General features: G+C 37.2%; 1 protein-coding gene across 2 annotated transcripts in view; it reads left to right on the top strand.

Annotated features, from left to right (window-relative positions):
• Positions 1–14,883: 14,883 nt before the first annotated feature.
• ADORA1 (adenosine A1 receptor) overlaps positions 14,884–20,537 on the top strand; it is a 189,864-nt gene continuing 184,210 nt past the window's right edge. Inside the window, exon 1 of one of the 2 annotated variants that reach the window (XM_077481656.1) lies at positions 14,884–15,171. The gene's annotated coding sequence lies outside the window, so the exon portion shown is untranslated. The remainder of the gene's footprint in view (positions 15,172–20,537) is intronic. The other variant, XM_077481658.1, reaches the window with a different exon arrangement.

Here is a 20,537-nt window from a genome sequence, read left to right as displayed (position 1 = left end):
CCATAAATTTCATTACATTACTGCAAGTTAAACACCATATAGTTCTGTGCGTAAGTTTATCACCAAGTAGTTCTATACGTTACTGCAAGTTTAACGCTGTATAGTTTGGTGCATTACTGCAAGTTTGATGCTGTATATTTCATTGCGTTACTGCAAGTTTACCATCATGTAGTTCTGTGCATTACTGCAAGTTTAACACTGTATATTTCATTGCATTACTGCAAGTTTAATGCCATACATTTAATTGCGTTACTGCAAGTTTAACGCCATACAGTTTTGTGCGTTACTGCAAGTTTAACGCCATATAGTTATGTGCGTTACTGCAAGTTTAATGCCATATAGTTCATTGCATTACTGCAAGTTTAACACCATGTCATTCTGTGTGTAAGGTTAACACCATGTAGTTCTATGCGTTACTGCAAGTTTAACGCTGTATAGTTTGGTGCATTACTGCAAGTTTGATGCCGTATATTTCATTGCATTACTGCAAGTTTAACACCATATATTGAATTGCATTACTGCAAGTTGAACCTTGTATATTTCATTGCGTTTCTGCAAATTTAACGCCATAGAGTTTTGTGTGTTACTGCAAGTTTAACACCATATAGTTCTGTGTGTTACTGCAAGTTTAACACCGTATAGTTCCGTGCGTTACTGCAAGTTTAAGGCCGTATATTTCATTGCATTACTGCAAGATTAACCTCATATATTTAACTGCATTACTGCAAGTTTAACACTATATATTTCATTGAATTTTTGCTAATTTAATGGCATATAATTCTGTGCATTACTGCAAGTTTAAGGCTGTAGATTTCATTGCATTACTGCAAGTTTAATGCCATATAGTTCTGTGTATTACTGCAAGTTTAATGCTGTACAGTTCAGCGAGTTATTGCAAGTTTAACGTCATATAGTTCTGTGCGTTACTGCAAGTTTAACTCTGTATATTTCTATGCATAACTGTAAGTTTAACGCTGTATATTTCATTGCATTGCTGTAAGTTTAATGCCATGTAGTTCTGTGCATTACTGCAAGTTTAACTCTGTATATTTTGATGCATTACTGCAAGTTTAATGCTGTATATTTAATTGCATTACTGCAAGTTTAATGCCATGTAGTTCTGTGTGTTAGTGCAAGTTTAATGTTGTATATTTCTTTGCATTTCTGCAAGTTTAACGCTATATAGTTCTGTGCATTACTGCAAGTTTAACGCTGTATATTTCATGGCGTTACTGCAAATTTAACGCCATATGGTTCTGTGCATTACTGCAAGTTTAACGCCATATACTTCTGTGCATTCCTGCAAGTTTAACACCATAAATTTCATTACATTACTGCAAGTTAAACACCATATAGTTCTGTGCGTAAGTTTATCACCAAGTAGTTCTATACGTTACTGCAAGTTTAACGCTGTATAGTTTGGTGCATTACTGCAAGTTTGATGCTGTATATTTCATTGCGTTACTGCAAGTTTACCATCATGTAGTTCTGTGCATTACTGCAAGTTTAACACTGTATATTTCATTGCATTACTGCAAGTTTAATGCCATACATTTAATTGCGTTACTGCAAGTTTAACGCCATACAGTTTTGTGCGTTACTGCAAGTTTAACGCCATATAGTTATGTGCGTTACTGCAAGTTTAATGCCATATAGTTCATTGCATTACTGCAAGTTTAACACCATGTCATTCTGTGTGTAAGGTTAACACCATGTAGTTCTATGCGTTACTGCAAGTTTAACGCTGTATAGTTTGGTGCATTACTGCAAGTTTGATGCCGTATATTTCATTGCGTTACTGCAAGTTTAACATCATGTAGTTCTGTGCATTACTGCAAGTTTAATGCTGCATATTTTATTGCGTTACTGCAAGTTTAACACCATATAGTTCTGTGTGTTACTGCAAGTTTAACACCATATATTTCATTGCATTACTGCAAGTTTAACACCATATATTTCATTGCATTACTGCAAGTTTAACATCATATATTTAACTGCGTTACTGCAAGTTTAACATCATATATTTAACTGCGTTCCTGCAAGTTGAACGCTATATATTTCATTGCATTATTGCAAATTTAACGGCATATAGTTCTGTGCATTACTGCATGTTTAAGGCTGTATATTTCATTGTGTTACTGCAAGTTTAATGCCATATACTTCTGTGTATTACTGCAAGTTTAACACTGTAAAGTTCAGCGTGTTACTGCAAGATTAACCTCATATAGTTCTGTGTGTTACTGCAAGTTTAACTCTGTATATTTCTATGCATTACTGCAAGTTTAACGCTGTATAGTTTGGTGCATTTCATGGCTTAACTGCAAGTTTAATAGCATATACTTAATTGCATTATTGCAAGTTTAGCGTCATATATTTAATTGCGTTAGTGCAAATTTAATGCCATATAGTTCTGTGCATTTCTGCAAGCTTAATGCCATATAGTTCTGTGAATTCCTGCAAGTTTAACACCGTAAATTTCATTACATTACTGCAAGTTAAACGCCATATAGTTCTATGTGTTACTGCAAGTTTAACACTGTATATTTCATGGCATTACTGCAAGTTTAATAGCATATATTTAATTGAGTTATTGCAAGTTTAACGTCATATATTTCATTATGTTAGTGAGAATTTAACGCCATATAGTTCTGTGCATTACTGCAAGTTTAACGCTCTATATTTCATTGCGTTAGTGCAAGTTTAACGCTATATAATTCTGCGCGTTATTGCAAGTTTAACGCTGTATATTTTATTGCATTACTTCAAGTTTAATGCCATATAGTTCTGGGTGTTACTGCAAGTTTAATGCCATATAGTTCTGTGCATTCCTGCAAGTTTAATGCCATAAATTTCATTGCATTACTGTAAGTTAAACGCCATATAGTTCTGTGTGTTACTGCAAGTTTAACACTGTATATTTCATGGCATTACTGCAAGTTTAATAGCATATATTTAATTGAGTTATTGCAAGTTTAACGTCCTATATTTAATTGTGTTACTGACAATTTAACGCCATATATTTCTGTGCATTACTGCAAGTTTAACTCTCTATATTTCATTGCGTTAGTGCAAGTTTAACGCTATATAATTCTGTGCGTTACTGCAAGTTTAACGCTGTATATTTTATTGCATTACTTCAAGTTTAATGCCATATAGTTCTGTGTGTTACTGCAAGTTTAACGCCATATAGTTCTTTGCGTTCCTGCAAGTTTAATGCCATAAATTTCATTGCATTACTGCAAGTTTAACACCATATATTTCATTGCATTACTGCAAGTTAAACGTCACATAGTTCTGTCCGTTACTGCAAGTTTAACACTATATATTTCATTGTGTTACTGCAAGTTTAATGGCATACATTTAATTGCATTACTGCAAGTTTAAGAACATATATTTAATTTAATTGTGTTACTGCAGGTTTAACGCCATATAGTTTTGTGCGTTACTGCAAGTTTAACACCATATAGTTTTATGCATTACTGCAAGTTTAACGCTGTATAGTTTGGTGCATTTCATGGCTTAACTGCAAGTTTAATAGCATATACTTAATTGCATTATTGCAAGTTTAGCGTCATATATTTAATTGCGTTAGTGCAAATTTAATGCCATATAGTTCTGTGCATTTCTGCAAGCTTAACGCCATATAGTTCTGTGAATTCCTGCAAGTTTAACACCGTAAATTTCATTATATTACTGCAAGTTAAACGCCATATAGTTCTGTGTGTTACTGCAAGTTTAACACTGTATATTTCATGGCATTACTGCAAGTTTAATAGCATATATTTAATTGAGTTATTGCAAGTTTAACGTCATATATTTCATTGTGTTAGTGAGAATTTAACGCCATATAGTTCTGTGCATTACTGCAAGTTTAACGCTCTATATTTCATTGCGTTAGTGCAAGTTTAACGCTATATAATTCTGCGCGTTACTGCAAGTTTAACGCTGTATATTTTATTGCATTACTTCAAGTTTAATGCCATATAGTTCTGGGTGTTACTGCAAGTTTAACGCCATATAGTTCTGTGCATTCCTGCAAGTTTAATGCCATAAATTTCATTGCATTACTGTAAGTTAAACACCATATAGTTCTGTGTTTTACTGCAAGTTTAACACTGTATATTTCATGGCATTACTGCAAGTTTAATGCCATAAATTTCATTGCATTACTGCAAGTTTAACACCATATATTTCATTGCATTACTGCAAGTTAAACGTCACATAGTTCTGTCCGTTACTGCAAGTTTAACACTATATATTTCATTGTGTTACTGCAAGTTTAATGGCATACATTTAATTGCATTACTGCAAGTTTAAGAACATATATTTAATTTAATTGCGTTACTGCAGGTTTAACGCCATATAGTTTTGTGCGTTACTGCAAGTTTAACACCATATAGTTCTATGCATTACTGCAGGTTTAATGCTGTGTAGTTCATTGCATTATTGCAAGTTTAACACCATGTAATTCTGTGCGTAAGTTTAACACCATGTAGTTCTATACGTTACTGGAAGTTTAACGCTGTATATTTTGGTGCATTACTGCAAGTTTGATGCCGTATATTTCATTGCATTACTGCAAATTTAACACCATGTATTTCTGTGCATTCCTGTGAGTTTAAAGCTGTATAGTTCTGTGTGCTACTGCAAGTTTAACGTTGTATATATATATTTCATTGCGTTACTGCAAGTTTAACAGCATATATTTAATTGCATTACTGTAAGTTTAACGGCATATATTTCATTGTGTTACTGTAAAATTAACGCCATATAGTTCTGTGCATTACTGCAAATTTAACCCTCTATATTTCATTGCGTTACTGCAAGTTTAAAGCCTTATAGTTCTGTACGTTACTGCAAGTTTCACGTTGTATAATTAATTGCGTTACTGCAAGTTTACCACCATATAGTTCTGTGCATTTCTGCAAGTTTAAAGCCATATATTTCATTGCTGCATTACTTTCTTTCATTGCTTGTTACTGCAAGTTCAACACTGTATATTTCATTGCGTTACTGCAAGTTTAACGCCATATAGTTCTGTGTGTTACTGCAAGTTTAATGCCATATAGTTCTGTGTGTTACTGCAAGTTTACCACTGTATAATTTGGTGTTACTGCAAGTTTAACACCATATAGTTCTATGCATTACTGCAGGTTTAATGCTGTATATTTCATTGCATTATTGCAAGTTTAACACCATGTAGTTCTATACGTTACTGGAAGTTTAACAGCATATATTTAATTGCATTACTGTAAGTTTAACGGCATATATTTCATTGTGTTACTGTAAAATTAACGCCATATAGTTCTGTGCATTACTGCAAATTTAACCCTCTATATTTCATTGCATTACTGCAAGTTTAAAGTTCTGTACGTTACTGCAAGTTTCACGTTGTATAATTAATTGCGTTACTGCAAGTTTACTACCATATAGTTCTGTGCATTTCTGCAAGTTTAAAGCCATATATTTCATTGCTGCATTACTTTCTTTCATTGCTTGTTACTGCAAGTTCAATACTGTATATTTCATTGCGTTACTGCAAGTTTAACGCCATATAGTTCTGTGTGTTACTGCAAGTTTACCACTGTATAATTTGGTGTTACTGCAAGTTGGATGCCGTATATATTATATTGCATTACTGCAAGTTTAACACCATGTAGTTCTGTGCATTACTGCAAGTTTAACATTGTATATATTTAATTGCATTACTGCAAATTTACCACCATATAGTTCTGTGTGTTACTGCAAGTTTAAAGGCATATATTTCATTACGTTACTGCAAGTTTAACGTCATATAGTTCTGTGCGTTACTTCAAGTTTAACGCTGTATATTTCATTGTGTTGCTGCAAGTTTAATGCCATATAGTTCTGTGTGTTACTGCAAGTTTAACGCTGTATAGTTCACTGAAAGTTTGATGTTGTATATCTCATTGCGTTACTGCAAGTTTAACACCATGTAGTTCTGCGCGTTACTGCAAGTTTAATGCTGTATAGTTCTGTACATTACTGCAAGTTTAACGTTGTATATATTTCATTGCGTTACTGCAAGTTTAACAGCATATATTTAATTGCGTTACTGCAAGTATAACGCCATATATTTCATTGCGTTACTGCAAATTCAACACCATATAGTTCTGTGCATTACTGCAAGTTTAACGCTTTATATTTCATTGCGTTACTGCAAGTTTAATGCCATATAGTTCTGTGCATTACTGCAAGTTTAACGTTGTATAATTCATTGCGTTACTGCAAGTTTAACGTCATATAGTTCTGTGCATTACTGCAAGTTTAACGCCATATATTTCATTGTGTTACTGAAAGTTTAACGTCATATAACTCTGTGCGTTAGTGCAAGATTAACACCATATAGTTCTGTGTGTTACTGCAAGTTTAATGCTGTATAGTTTGGTGGTTACTGCAAGTTTGATGCCGTATATCTCATTGCGTTACTGCAAGTTTAACACCATGTAGGTCTGTGCATTACTGCAAGTTTAATGCTGTATAATTCTGTGTATTACTGCAAGTTTAGCATTGTATATATTTAATTGCGTTACTGCAAATTGAACACCATATATTTCATTGGGTCACTGCAAATTTAACGCCATATAGTTCTGTGCATTACTGCAAGTTTAACGCTCTATATTTCATTGTGTTACTGAATGTTTAACGCCATATAGTTCTGTGTGTTACTGCAAGTTTAACGTTGTATAGTTTGGTGCATTACGGCAAGTTTGATGCTATATATTTAGTTGCGTTACTGCAAGTTTAACGCCATATAGTTCTGTGCATTACTGCAAATTTAACACTGTGTGGGGTTATTTATGAAAGGCAAATCCACTTTGCAATACAAGTGCACTGAGGGGAAGATCTGAAATGAAGGGAAGCTCTGCTGATTTTATCATCCAATCATGTGCAAGCTAAAATGCTATTTTTTTTATTTTCCTTGCATGTCCCCCTTAGATCTACAGCAACTGCCCTTGAAAGTACACTTGCAGTGCACTTTTAGTGCAAAGTGGATGTTTGCAAGTTACTGCAAGTTTAACACCATATATTTCATTGTGTTACAGCAAGTTTAACACTGTATAGTTCTGTGCGTTACTGCAAATTTACAGATGTATAGTTCTGTGCGTTACTGCAAATTTACCGCTGTATAGTTCTGTGCATTACTGCAAGTTTAACGCCATATAGTTCTGTGTGTTACTGCAAGTTTAACACTGTATAGTTCATTGCGTTACTGCAAGTTTACCGCCATGTAGTTCTGTGCATTACTGCAAGTTTAATGCCATATACAAACTAAAATAGTGTAGCGCTAAGGCTAATAATAGCCATGTGAAAAATGAATCAAAATCACAAAGTGAACAATAGTGTGCAGTATGCTAGTGAAAGTCCAGTGACCAATGTGAAACTGGTAAATACAAGTCTGTCTGGAGGATTAAAATCCAAATCGAGATCAACTGTAATGTCTCGGAGATGGTGACTGCACAAGGATGTAAAGCTTGTGACACGAAGAACATCAATGCTTAAAACACTCAATGAGGTACTCTTACCAGCAGAGGTGGACACACATACCATATGGCAGTGGGTCAAATGCGCATGGATGGTTGTCCTTGGGTACAATGGCAAGGTCCCAGATGGCTCTCTTTAGGTATGATGATGAGGTCCCGATCACAGGCATAGGTTCACAGCCGGAGATGATCTCTAGGCACTTCCACAGCTTCAAAGTCCCACTCATCAGTATTCACCGCTACCAAAAATATCATGAAAAAAGAGGGGTAAAAAGGGTGCTCCAAATGGTGAAGATCAGCCAATAATGTTTTATTGGAAAATTTCTCACAGTCAAGGAGACATAAAAAGAACACAATTGTGTAATAAAAATGGCATAAAAACGTTTAAAAAGCAGTATGGGAGTCTCAAATAGCCAGTCCTACGCGTTTCGACTCAAACGGTCATCAACAGGGGCATCATGATGTTGTGCATTTCTGCAAGTTTAATGCCATATATTTAATTGCGTTACTGCAAGTTTAACGTCATATAGTTCTGTGCGTTACTGCAAGTTTAACGCCATATATTTAATTGTGTTACTGCAAGTTTAACACTGTATATTTCATTGCATTACTGCAAGTTTAACGCCTTATTTTTAATTGTGTTACTGCAAGTTTAATGCCGTATATTTCATTGCGTTACTGTAAGTTTAACGCCATATATTTCATTGTGTTACTGCAAGTTTTATGCCATATATTTCATTGCATTACTGCAAGTTTAGCGCCATAAAGTTCTGTGTGTTTCTGCATGTTTATTGCAGTATATTGCAGTATATTATAGTGTATCCGTGGAGTGTGTCTGTGTAGTGAATACTCAAATTAAAGTGCAACAAACACCACTTTCAATTGATTAAAGTGCATCCACATACACATTTACACATCTTTATTACATTTTGTTAATAAGCACCCCCCCACACTCACCCCCCCATCATGTCTGGGAGGACAACAAGGAGAGGCAGACGTTCCCTGTACACTGTATGGAGGCCAGCAACGTATGTGTCCACAGTTAGAGGTGGACATGGCCAATCCTCAGGCAGGGCATCATATCAATTTTTGAAATGATGCCCATCATTTCAGACCAATTTTTCTTCACCTGTTTGACAGGTGTATATCATTGAAATTTTTGACAGCAAGGCCAATACTTGCTTTCATCAAGAGTACCTCTATAGGTTTAAGGTGTGAAGGTGCCACCGACACACAAAGACCAATTTTTCCACACCCCTTACTTCTATCCAAAGTCTGTGGTAGAGGCACCAAAATGTATCCCAAAAAATCTCTAATCTTGTTCCAAGTGCACAACATTGTGGCCTCATCATACAGCATGGCTCCCCAAGCCTTTGCTTACAAAATAAAGAAAGCTTGCATGAAAAAAAATTTTTTTGGGCTTTATAAATGTAATTATTGCTGCAGAAGCTTCTATACACAGTACAGATGTGCCACTTTACAGGTGGACTAAAGGGACCCCCCAGGCACTGTATTAAAAGGAATTTAAAATTTTTATGCTTTCACTTTAAGCATCAATAAATCACCGCTCACTTAAAAATAAAGTTTTTTGCTAACTTTTTTTCATTGATATATGTCCCCCAGGGCAGTACCTGGACCCCCATAACCATTGTATGCCCAATTACTTGTATATAAGCCTTTAAAATGGGTACTTTTGATTTTTCGTGTTCGGGTCCCATAGGCTTCGAAGGGGTTCGTTATTTGGTTCTGAACTTTTGCAATGTCTGAAAGTTCTGGTGCGAACCGAACAGGGGGTCGTTCGACCCATCCCTAGTGATGGACTGGCCAAGCATGTCTCCAGACCTAAATCCTATTGACCATCTGTGGGGCAGCTTCAAACGGATGTTTCTGTGATGTCTTCATGGAGGAGTGGAAGAGGACTCCAGTGGCAACCTGTGAAGCTCTGGTGAACTCCATGCCCAAGAGGGTTAAGGCAGTGCTGGAGAATAATGGTGGCCACACAAAATATTGACACTTTGGGCCCAAATTGGACATTTTTACTTAGGGGTGTACTCACTTTGTTGCCAGCAGTTTAGACCTTAATGGCTGTGTGTTGAGTTATTTTGAGGGGACAGCAAATTGACACAGTTATACAAGCTGTACACTCACTACTTTATATTGTAACAAGGTATAATTTCTTCAGCATGGTCACATGAAAAGATATAATAAAATATTTACAAAAAGGGGTGAGGGGTGTACCCACTTTTGTGAGATACTGTATACATAGGGAGAGAGAGAGAGAGAGTTCTGGTTTTATTTTCCTGATCAGCATTCTATTCTGCGCCTGTGTTACTTTCAATACTTCTGGGTATAATAAAAAACAAAGTAAAATAAGAAACTGTGCTAATTTGAAAGGGGAACGAAAACGATTGCTCCAAGCTGCAACTCTTCTACAAGATACATACAGTACAAATATTATATTTCAAAATGAAGCACGCTAACAGAATCATAATAATTAGTGAAATAGGCATAAATTATAAAAAAGTCCACATGTGTAGAAATAAAATGATAATTGATCGAAAATCAACGGCTATGGTGGTAAATGCTGTTGATATTCAACCAATTATCATTTCATTTCTACACATGTGGACTTTTTCTAATTTAGGACTTTTTCCTTAATTATTAATATTGCGTTATCATGACTCATTTGGAAATATAATCAAAAAAAAGAGAAAAAGAAGATTGTGTTTTATTTATATATCATTTTAAATAATGCAGATTTATTCTGCAAGTGTAATGAAGCTTTGCATTTTTCTTAATAGTGATGTGGTAATATGCGCTGTAAATACTCCTACGTTTATTCCTCTGAGAATTTCTCTATCAGTGATTTAATGTACAGTATGTGTTTAATAATATTATGAGTCTCTTTATTAGTATTCATCTTACATTACTCACTGAAGTATTTATAGGAAATTAGACTTCCTTGCAATTTTCTGATTTCCAGACCAATCCCTCCTGTGCGTACAGTACAATAAAACCTGTGCCAAGCAGTGCAGATATTTGGTGTCTTTACAATTAACCCCTCTAGTGAGTGATGAGAGAAGTGCAGCATGCGGGAAGAAAAAATGTAATTGATACAATATTGAAGCATGCCTTGGACAATGTGCAGTACAAAACAACCGCAGTTTCAAATGTACATGTGAGTTAGCCATTTATTATAGTTATGTTAAAGAGAAAAATCCTATGTACATAGGAAACTGCATTGCAAGATGCATGATATCCCTATGAAAAAGAAAATGATTCTAGAATGGTGATTCTTCAGCTGCATATTTAGTTTATTGCCTTGCTGCAGTATGCACTTTTCACAAGCATAATGCAGTACATCTACAGTATTCTAGCAGAGATTTATTATGATGTTTTATGCAGGTGCTAAGTGACAATCATTTAGCAGAAACCTGGCTAGGACAGTGCACAGCATTAAAGCATATGTAAGCCCAGTTGATAAAATCTTGTATAAGCTTTACCATACTAATGTGATTTCATAATTCAGTCATTTTTAATCATTTTAATCTGTAGCTGAATATTGGGATTAGCAAATATTCTCTAAATCTAAAAGGCAGGTGTATTCTTACTTAAATCTTGGTGTGCTTTGTGTATTTCTCCTAGATCTATGCAGTAAGCCAGTGTAAAATACTGTCTCTGTCCAGAATAAAGACCTATCACTGCTGCTCTCTTTCCCTGTGCACGGTGACTGGTCTTGTCCTGCCCCCCCCTTCTGTATATTTCTGCAGGCAGCCTTTAGTGGGTGGGTTCTGCTGGGTCCCTCCCACAGCTCTGCTCTCTGCACAGGCAATGTACAGCACAATGATGATGCCACAAGGTAATAGCTGGGTAAAGGTATTGTGGTGCTCACAATGAGAGTTTATAATCTTTGTGGATATTAGGAAATATAATGGGAAAGGTTTGTACCTGAAATCCAGCTTTACCTACTACAGTACTAGCCTGCATTGCCTCTCAAATACCAGACAATTTTTCAATTTTCAGTGCTGTGATAGTCCATCATGCAACTGTGTCCCCAAATAGATGTTTTATATAATTTTTTTGAAACAGATAGAGCTTTCTTTTCATTGTATTTAAAGAGGACGTAAAGTCTTATTTTTTAATTGTACCTACAGTTAAGCCTATAATTAGGCTTACCTGTACATACTGTGAATATCTCCTAAACTTGCACCGTTTAGGAGATATTCAGAGTGCATGCAGCCGGTGATGTCAGAGTCTATGCTGTGCTAACAGTGGCTTCTGCACGCATGTGCAGGAGTGACGTCATCAGGGCTCTGGCCAATCACAGGGCTGGAGTCCACAAACCTGGAAGAAACTCAGGGGAAGATGTCAGCTTTCTCAGCGGTGTGATGGCACCACTGAAGGGCTTTGTTCTAAGTTAAGTATTTCATATTCTCATTATGCCTTTGTCTTAGAAGTTTTTTTTCTAGGGGTTTACAACCTCTTTAACCGCTTGCCGTTGACCATCGGGAGGGCGTCCTATGATGTCCCTCCATTTAAACAGGGAATGCGTATGATTCCCTGTTCCTTCACTGGCGGCGCGTCACGGAGACACCCTTCGCCACGAGGGGGGTGAACAGTCATTGGGCATGGCTGTTTACCACATGATTAGCCGTGATGAAGTCACGGCTGACCACAGGTGGTACCGCCCCACTTTACGCGGTGCATGCGCGCGATCTCGAGCGCGCTGCTCGTGCATGTCAGTGGCGACATGTTCCCGGGAACACTGCTCAGCACCGATGCTGGTAAACAGCCATTGGCCGGCAGTTGTTTACCACGTGATTGGCTGTGATCCTTTTACAGCCGATCACTAAATGTCAACAAACCGCGGTAACATCTCGTTCTCCTCCTCACACACAGATCAATTATCAGTGATTGGCACCATAGTTTGTATACTCTATAACTTTCACAAATAATATACACTGATTTGGGTTATTTTTACCAAAGATATGTAGCAAATATGTAAATTTTTATAAATTTTGGGCAAAATTTAGGAAGAAAAATTACTAATTAGCAACATTTTATGACAGAAACAAAGAAAAGGGCTTTTTTTCACAAAATTTTCGGTCTTTTTTTATTTATAGCATGAAAAATAAAAAACCCACTAGTAATTAAATACCACCAAAATAAAGCTCTATTTGTGTGAAAAAAAGGACGCATGTTTCATACAGTGTACAGTGGGTACAGTGTTGCATGACTGAGTAATTGTCATTCAAACTGTGAGTGCGCTGAAAGCTGAAAATTGGTCTGGGCAGGAAGGTGGTGTAAGTGCAAACAAAGTATTGTCCTCAATTTATGTCCCTCATTAACTGACTCAGAGAGGTAGGCTGATGATGTCACAACCTCTGACTCAGCCAGTCAGAGGAAACTTTGTATTCATTGCTAGAATACATAGCTTTCTCTGAATGGCTGAGCTCCACTGTGATAGACTGTAATGTGTTCCGGGGGGAGATAGGAAGGTCTCGGCTTGATCCCAGAACACAGTGCTGTATACGGCCTCAGCTACATACAGTTTATACCGCACATCCAGCTGCCTCACATGTTAGTGAAGGACATATTTCGATTAGGCTAAGCTGGCCCATCAAAATCCATGTTTGTTCCTCTGTGCCCCTGTGCAAAGTAAGTCTATTGGGCGTGGTTTTGTAATTATCAGTCAGCTTCGGAACCTGCAGGCCATTAATGAGGAAAACTGCTGGGTCTGCAACCTTTAGACGTGATTTCCTCTTGGGAGTAGCTCACGAAAAATTACATTTTTGTTGCATGGGATGCTTGAAATCTGACTTGTATCTAAGTGTAGATTTCTGGGAAAATCTGGCATCAGCACATGTAGATACAGGGAATATCTCCTGAAAAGTGCAGGTTTAGGAGATATCCGGGGTAGCTACAGGTAAGCCTCATTACAGGCTTACCTGTAGCAATAAGTGGATTGTAAGGGTTTACAACCACTTTAAAGAAATTTGTGTGATAAAGTGCTGCGCTAAAATATCAGTGTATATCAGCATTTCATTTTTCCCGATGGTGGATATCACTTCCTTGGTGGTCAACCTGAGGTCTTATGTTGAATTGCCTACTATCACGGGATTATTTACACTCTGAAGATTAATATATTTATATATGCGTCATTTAACACTGGTCTGTTTACACTGTTCAATTTGGGACCATTATCACCTTTATGCACGTTATATGCATGCTCACTTGTGCGGATTTTTTTAAACATTTGTTACATATATTTTGTTATTCGCATGTAACACTAATTTTTGATACAATTGTTTGTATGTCATATATGTAATCTTTAATAACTGCCTATGGACTGTCATTGGTCCCCAAAAAGTGTCACTTAGTGTCAGATTTGGTGTTGCTAAAGCGATCTTTGCTAAAGATCGCTGATCACTGCCATTTCTAGTAACAAATATAAAAAAAAAAAAAAAAAAAAAAGTTCCTAAATCTATCCATAGTCTGTAAACGCTATAACTTCTGTGCAAACCAGTAAATGTACGCTTATTGGAATTTTTGTTTTCACCAAGAATATGTAGCAGAAGACATATTGACTTAAATTTATGAAGAAATTCGATCTTTTACATTTTTTTATTGGATGTGTTTTATAGCAGAAAGTAAAAAATATAGTTTTTTCTTTTCTTTTTTTTTTTAATTGTCAAACTTTTTTTGTTTATAGCACAAAAGATAAAAACCACAGAGAAGATCAAATACCACCAAAAGAAAGCTCTATTTGCGGGGAAAAAAAGGACATCAATTTTATTTGGGTACAGCGTCGCACGACCATGCAATTGTCAGTTAAAATGGCCAGGTCATGAAGTGGGTGGGGGGGACCTTCCGGAGCTGAAGTGGTTAATATCAACATTGTATATATTTAGAATATTTTCTATTTATGATCACAGTTGAAATATAATTGTGTAGTTCCTTTCAGTAGTGATATTTTAGAGCAGCACTTTATCACACAGGCTCAATTACAATATGATTTGTGTCGCAATTGTATACACTGTAATATTTTTTCTTTGTCTGCTGTTTTTATCCCCCCATGAAAGTGAAGTTACCCTTTAAAGTAACGCAGTGGCGAATAGCAGAAAATGGCCTGGTCATGAAGGGGGTAAAATCTTCCGGAACTGAAGTAGTTAATGAGAGAAAAAAAAGTTTATTATACAAACTAGATGTCATTCATTTGGTGTTTACAGTGACTTTCGCAGCATTGATTGCAGCCACAGCAAGCAATGGGTTACAGCTAAATATTTTGACAGCCAGCCAATGACACGTTTCTCCCCTCCCACTCTGCCTCTGCAGGTTAAACCCCCCCATTCTAGCAGGATGCTCTCCCTTTAAGTAACTCTCCAGAGACTAGTCCTGAGTATCATGTGATTACTGATTCATTGCAACATTGTTGGAAGCTAGTAAAAGCAGGCAAAGCAGAAGGAGTAGAGGTGTATCCAGGAGAGGAATGTACATTTGGATGACACCGTACACTGCAGTGTTGTATCAGGACCTTGCTGGGAGACACTGCAGGACCACTTCAAGGACAGCAGCGAGGGGGGGGGGGGGGGGATGCTCTGAATTGGGGACAATGCAAAATCTGCAAGCGATTGAAGATGCAGGAATGGATTGTGACAAAGACATGGTAAGCATCTATTGAATGCTTTGTAATTGTGTTGCACTAGCTTCAGGGGATGGTATTTAGACTATGTGGAATGAAAGTATGATCATTGCATGGGGAGCAATTAATAGCAAGGGTTCTTTATCTTATTCCCAAAAGTCAATACGTAAACATGACATTATCTAATGACAACAAACACGTGTGTAGACAATATACACTGCACATTAATCCACCGCAGGGACGGCCATAGAGATGATGGAAACTGGGAGAAGGGGAAATCAAACATGCAATTTAACAAAAAAAAAAAGCTAAAAGTTCTTTATAGATCAGGGGTGTGTAGGTCTATTTTAACAAAAAAATAAAAAAAATTCAAGGATCAATAAAACAAAGCTGAATTCATTAATCATGCTAATTGGTTACTATATGTCACGTACTTTGTTGAACATCATTGTTTCTTAATAAGGCCATATGTATCTCTGGCTTATTTTTGCATTTTTCCCCTCCGTAGCACATAGATATGATGCAAATGAATACTTTAGGCTCGATTGCAAGCACAGACAGCATTGTGCTTACATGCCGGGTGCCTTCGCGCGCCTGCGCGTACGTGAACATTGCTTGATCTTTAGGCTGTGGCTAGGTGATTACATACATAGGTGAAGAATAGTTCACTAGGAGTCATTTCCAGCTCAAGAATAAAATAGATGTAGAATATAAATGAGAAATAATGCGTTCCAATATTTATATTTATTGATCAATACATTGGGATGTATTGGTATACATGCAAACCATTTTATATATTTTTTTATATTATTTCAATTCTTCTACTTAAGCTATTTGAGTGCTTTTATTGATTTCAGTGAAGCAACGGTGTCCAGCCTGTATGAGTATGAATAAGTTCCAATACATTGATTTAACCATATTCATATTCTATACATTGGAGTGTATTGCTATGCCATCATATGTTTAAATTGTTTTTTTATTTAAAGATATTCCAATGCCCTTTTCATTGACCTTAATAAGCAAAGCTTTTGGAGCTATGTTGACACCAGAAAATTTACTTTTTCACAGGTATATAAAATAATTTTACTATATGTAATCGTCAATACATTGGGGTACCTACAAACCATTATATAGGTTTAAATTTATTTTTTTTGACTAAAGAGATTTCAATGTCTGCTGTCCACTAAATTGATTTTAATTAAGCAAAGCTTTTGGTCTGTATATATAATTGTTATGGACATGCAGACAAGCAAAAAAGTAATGCTAGGGGGCGAAACGCGTCTGAGGGAACTCTCCTGTGGGTAGAGAGTAGAGTTAAAGCCATCCTACATTACCTGGTTTAGTTTTGGTCACAGTGAGTCTATGTCTTGTGTAAGATCAGTTGCCATTTTTCTGTAGCATGTTGAACAGTTAACTTTTGACAAGTACATCAAAGAAGTTTACCAGATAAGGTAAGCTTGTCGCAACACTGAACATAGAGAAAATGCATAAGCAGAGGTTACCTTCAGTAGAAGTTGCATGTGAAAGCATTTCCAGACATACAGGACAGCATATGCAAACATGACCTTGAAACAGCTTTTGCACTTTTTCATCCTCTAGCCAGTTTAAACTGACTGGTCTGTGACAGGTTTACCTTTTGTGTGAGGGCTTTTTCACACGGATGACCGGGGGGGGGGGGGGGGGTGACAAAAACAGGCTATGATGTTGCTGCCCCATGACTACCTAAACAAGGACATGCAGCTACTCAGGTCTATAGCGATGCTACAGTTGGTGTAAAAATGAACCAGTCTGTTCAGTGCTGGGACCAGATAATCCAGTGCCCAAGGCAAAGATGCCAAATTGTGCCCCCCTCCCCTGCTTCATTATGTGTGAACCTATGAAGAGGTGAAGGAGAGAGAGCACAGCCTGCATCTCCTCCAGGTTCTCTGCTCCTCACTTTGCTGCTTCCAGTGCTGGGCTGACAGAAGTAGTGAAGCTGCTGTCGCTACTCCTGTTGGCCTTATAGTAGAAGGAACTTGCTGTGCCCCCATCTTTGCAATACATGCTGTGCCAAGGGCAGCTACCCATTCTGCTACCCATTCTTCCCACCCCTTGTCCTGGTCCTGCCCCTGTTAAATTCATCAAACAGTACCATCATTGAATGTGACCCATTCAACTGCGTGCAGTGCTGTGTTTTACCCTTTTCAGGGCTAGAACAGGTGGTGATGAGACAACAGATACCTGTCAACTGTCCTCTGTGAAGGTTCTCATTTATCCAGGTCAGGGTATAGCAGTTAGTTACATTCAGCTGGAATTAATATTAACCACTTTAGCCCCAGAAGATTTGGCTTCTGAATGACTGGGCCATTTTTTGCAATTCGGCACTGCGTCGATTTAACTGACAATTGTGCAGTCGTGCGATACTATACCCAAACAAAATTGGCATACTTTTTTTTCCCACAAATAGAGCTTTCTTTTAGTGGTATTTGATCGCCTCCGAAGTTTTTATTTTTTCTGCTATAAACAAAAAAAGAGTGACAATTTAATAAAAACACACAATATTTAGTAATTTTTGCTATGATAAATATCCCCATTTTTTTTAAAAAAAGCTAATTTTTTTCTCAGTTTAGGCCGATATGTATTTTTCTCCATATTTTTGGTAAAGCAAATCGCAATAAGCGTATATTGATTTGTTTGCACAAAAGTTATAAAGTCAACAAAATAGGGGATAGATTTATAGCATTTTAATTATTTTTATTTTTTTACTAGTAATGGCAGCGATCTGCGTTTTTTTATCATAAGTGCGACATTATGGCGGACACATTGGACAAATTTGACACATCGGTGATCGGTGCTCGATGCTATAAAAATGCATCGATTACAGTAAAAATGTCACAGGCAGTGAAGGGGTTAACACTAGGGGGCGATCAAGGGGTTAACTCTGTTCCCTGGGAGGTGATTCTACCTGAAGGGGGGGGGACTAACTAGAGGAAGTGACGGATCCTGGTTCCTAGCTAATAGGAACACATCATCTGTCACTGCTCTCATAACAAAACACGGATTTGTGTGTTTACACACACACACTTCCGTGTTCTGTCCCTCATTCTCACAATTGTTCGTGGCTGGTGGTCATCTATGCAGCGGGTGTGCGCACACACCTGCTATTCTGATCCCGCGAGCCAACGTATAGCTATGACGGTTCGCAGGATCGTGCCAACCTGCCACAGTATAATGATGGCGGCTGGTCGGCAAGCAGTTCAAGATGCTTGTTGCTGCTTGTTCACATGGACGGCCAAGGGTTGGTAAAAGCAGGCAATTGAACCGTGATTTTAATCCCTTCTCAACTGCCCACTTAAAGAAGGGCATGCAGTTGCTCAGGGTTGTATACGTGCTGCTGCAAAAGTAAAACCGCATGTCGCGCTCAGCAGACAGTACTGCTACTGAAAGCAACCTATTTACATGTATAGGGCCTTTATTTAACCGCCCTTTAAACCTCCACAAAAGATTGCTTTTCAGAGGGGCAGCAAGGGCTGCCATACGTCACAATCAGTGCATAGAACGGAAAGAGCTGCTTGATAAGCAGAAAAAAGTATTCAATATATTATAGAGCCATGAGACAAACTAGCACTATTTGATGGCATTGGTATATGACAGAGTTAGGAAACAAACCTTTACATTTCTTAACATAATTGTAAACCCTAACCTTTGTGTGCCAGGGCACTATGGGGTTCATTTACAAAAACTGGTGCAGCTCTACATGAAACCAGTCCGCTTCCAGTTTTTTTTTTTTTTGTCAAAGCTTAATTAAACAAGCTGAACATAGACGCTGATTGGCTAACATACACAGCTGCACAATATTTTCACTATCTGGTTTTAGTAATTCAACCCCTATGCTTATAAATTGATTAATGGCATGTAAATGGGTTTTAATTATGGTAAATTTGTGTGTGTTAAGTCCCTAGTAGTATATTCCTGTCTATTTTAGGGTATCAATTAATTTTATAGTGAGCAAAGTATGCATGATGTTACCATTTAGTTATATCAGGGGCTGTCTAGGCAGGTGAATGGCTGTGAATAGTTAGTGAATGGAGTAGAGATGATATGACAATGACCCCTTATGTATAAGGACAAATGTGTGAACCAAGTGATAATGTACTCAGTGGCAGCACATGGCAACGTGGAAAGGTGTGAGAATAGCAGATAACAAACATTCTTACTGTTTCTATAGATTATTGGTCACGCTACTCACTGACGTCACTGCACTACTGAAACTATACATGCCTGCACACTGATCACTGAACGATCATAGCAGCCTTCTATTCTGTTTGTTAGGGTCTAACCCATTATATCTTAGTCTGCTGTAATGTTCTCATTTGCATATTTATCTATCATTACCTATCATTGCAAGGATTTGCCTACAATCTGTAGAACAAAGCAAGCTCCTGTAAGCTCTAAAGGCATTGCAAGGGTGTCCAAAGATCCATAACATATATTACAGCAAAGCCAATCGAACTTGCAAATTTGATCATAATGTCGCATTTTATTGTAGATTCAGACAGCTTCTAAAGTAATTAAAATTTAGAGCCCAGGGTGGCATTATAGAATACTGATTCGTTTTGCAGTTCATAGGGTTATATAGTAGAGATGCATGAACCACTCCCCTGGCTATTTGTTTGATTCCCATGATCTGCTTTACGATGAGAATAACTATGCAGGGGTGTATCACCCCCCCATTGGCTATAGGATTATTTTTTTGTTCTTTTTCCTGGCAAAAAAAATAATAATCCCTACTGAATATTCAAACGTCAGCTGTTTTGTGATCTGAACACATGAAAGACAGAAAGGTGTCCAGAGGGAAATGTTATAGGCTTTCCATTTAATTCTAAATTACTTTTTGTATGCCTGTTCTGGGAGGTGTTGCATTAGAGACAGTTAGAAGTAAGGAGCTGATGGTAAAGAGAATGGTTTTTATTTTTAGTTTTTTTCTCTTTTGGAGCAATAATATCTGCAGTGTTCTCAATACAAGATTATATCTGTGTAGAATGTCATTGTTCTACAAACACCAGAAATAAATATTACCAGGTATACTGTATGTAGGTTGTATTTAATACATCTGATCATCTATGAGTAACATGGCACATTTTCATTGGTCTTTGTCGACCTTTTGTATTTGATATAATATATGTAAAATTAAATGATGGATAAAATGTAGACTTTAAGAGACGCTCGTACACTGGTCTTTCATCTTCCCAAACACCCTAGGACACATTCACTCAGGGTGTTCCATCTGCAAAACTTGCTTTTCAGCTCAGATGTGAAGGATGCAGGAAGGAAGCTTAGGAGATAGAGGCTGCCATTGGCAAATGAAGTGCTCCCAGGGCACTCAAGAAGATAAGCAGTTAGCATAGACA

The sequence above is a fragment of the Lithobates pipiens genome, unplaced genomic scaffold (genome assembly GCF_037356315.1).
Source record: "Lithobates pipiens isolate NorthernLeopardFrog02 unplaced genomic scaffold, aLitPip1_a1.2 Scaffold_16, whole genome shotgun sequence".
In the NCBI taxonomy this organism is placed as follows: domain Eukaryota; kingdom Metazoa; phylum Chordata; class Amphibia; order Anura; family Ranidae; genus Lithobates; species Lithobates pipiens.
This window is presented reverse-complemented; position numbering and strand designations above follow the sequence as displayed.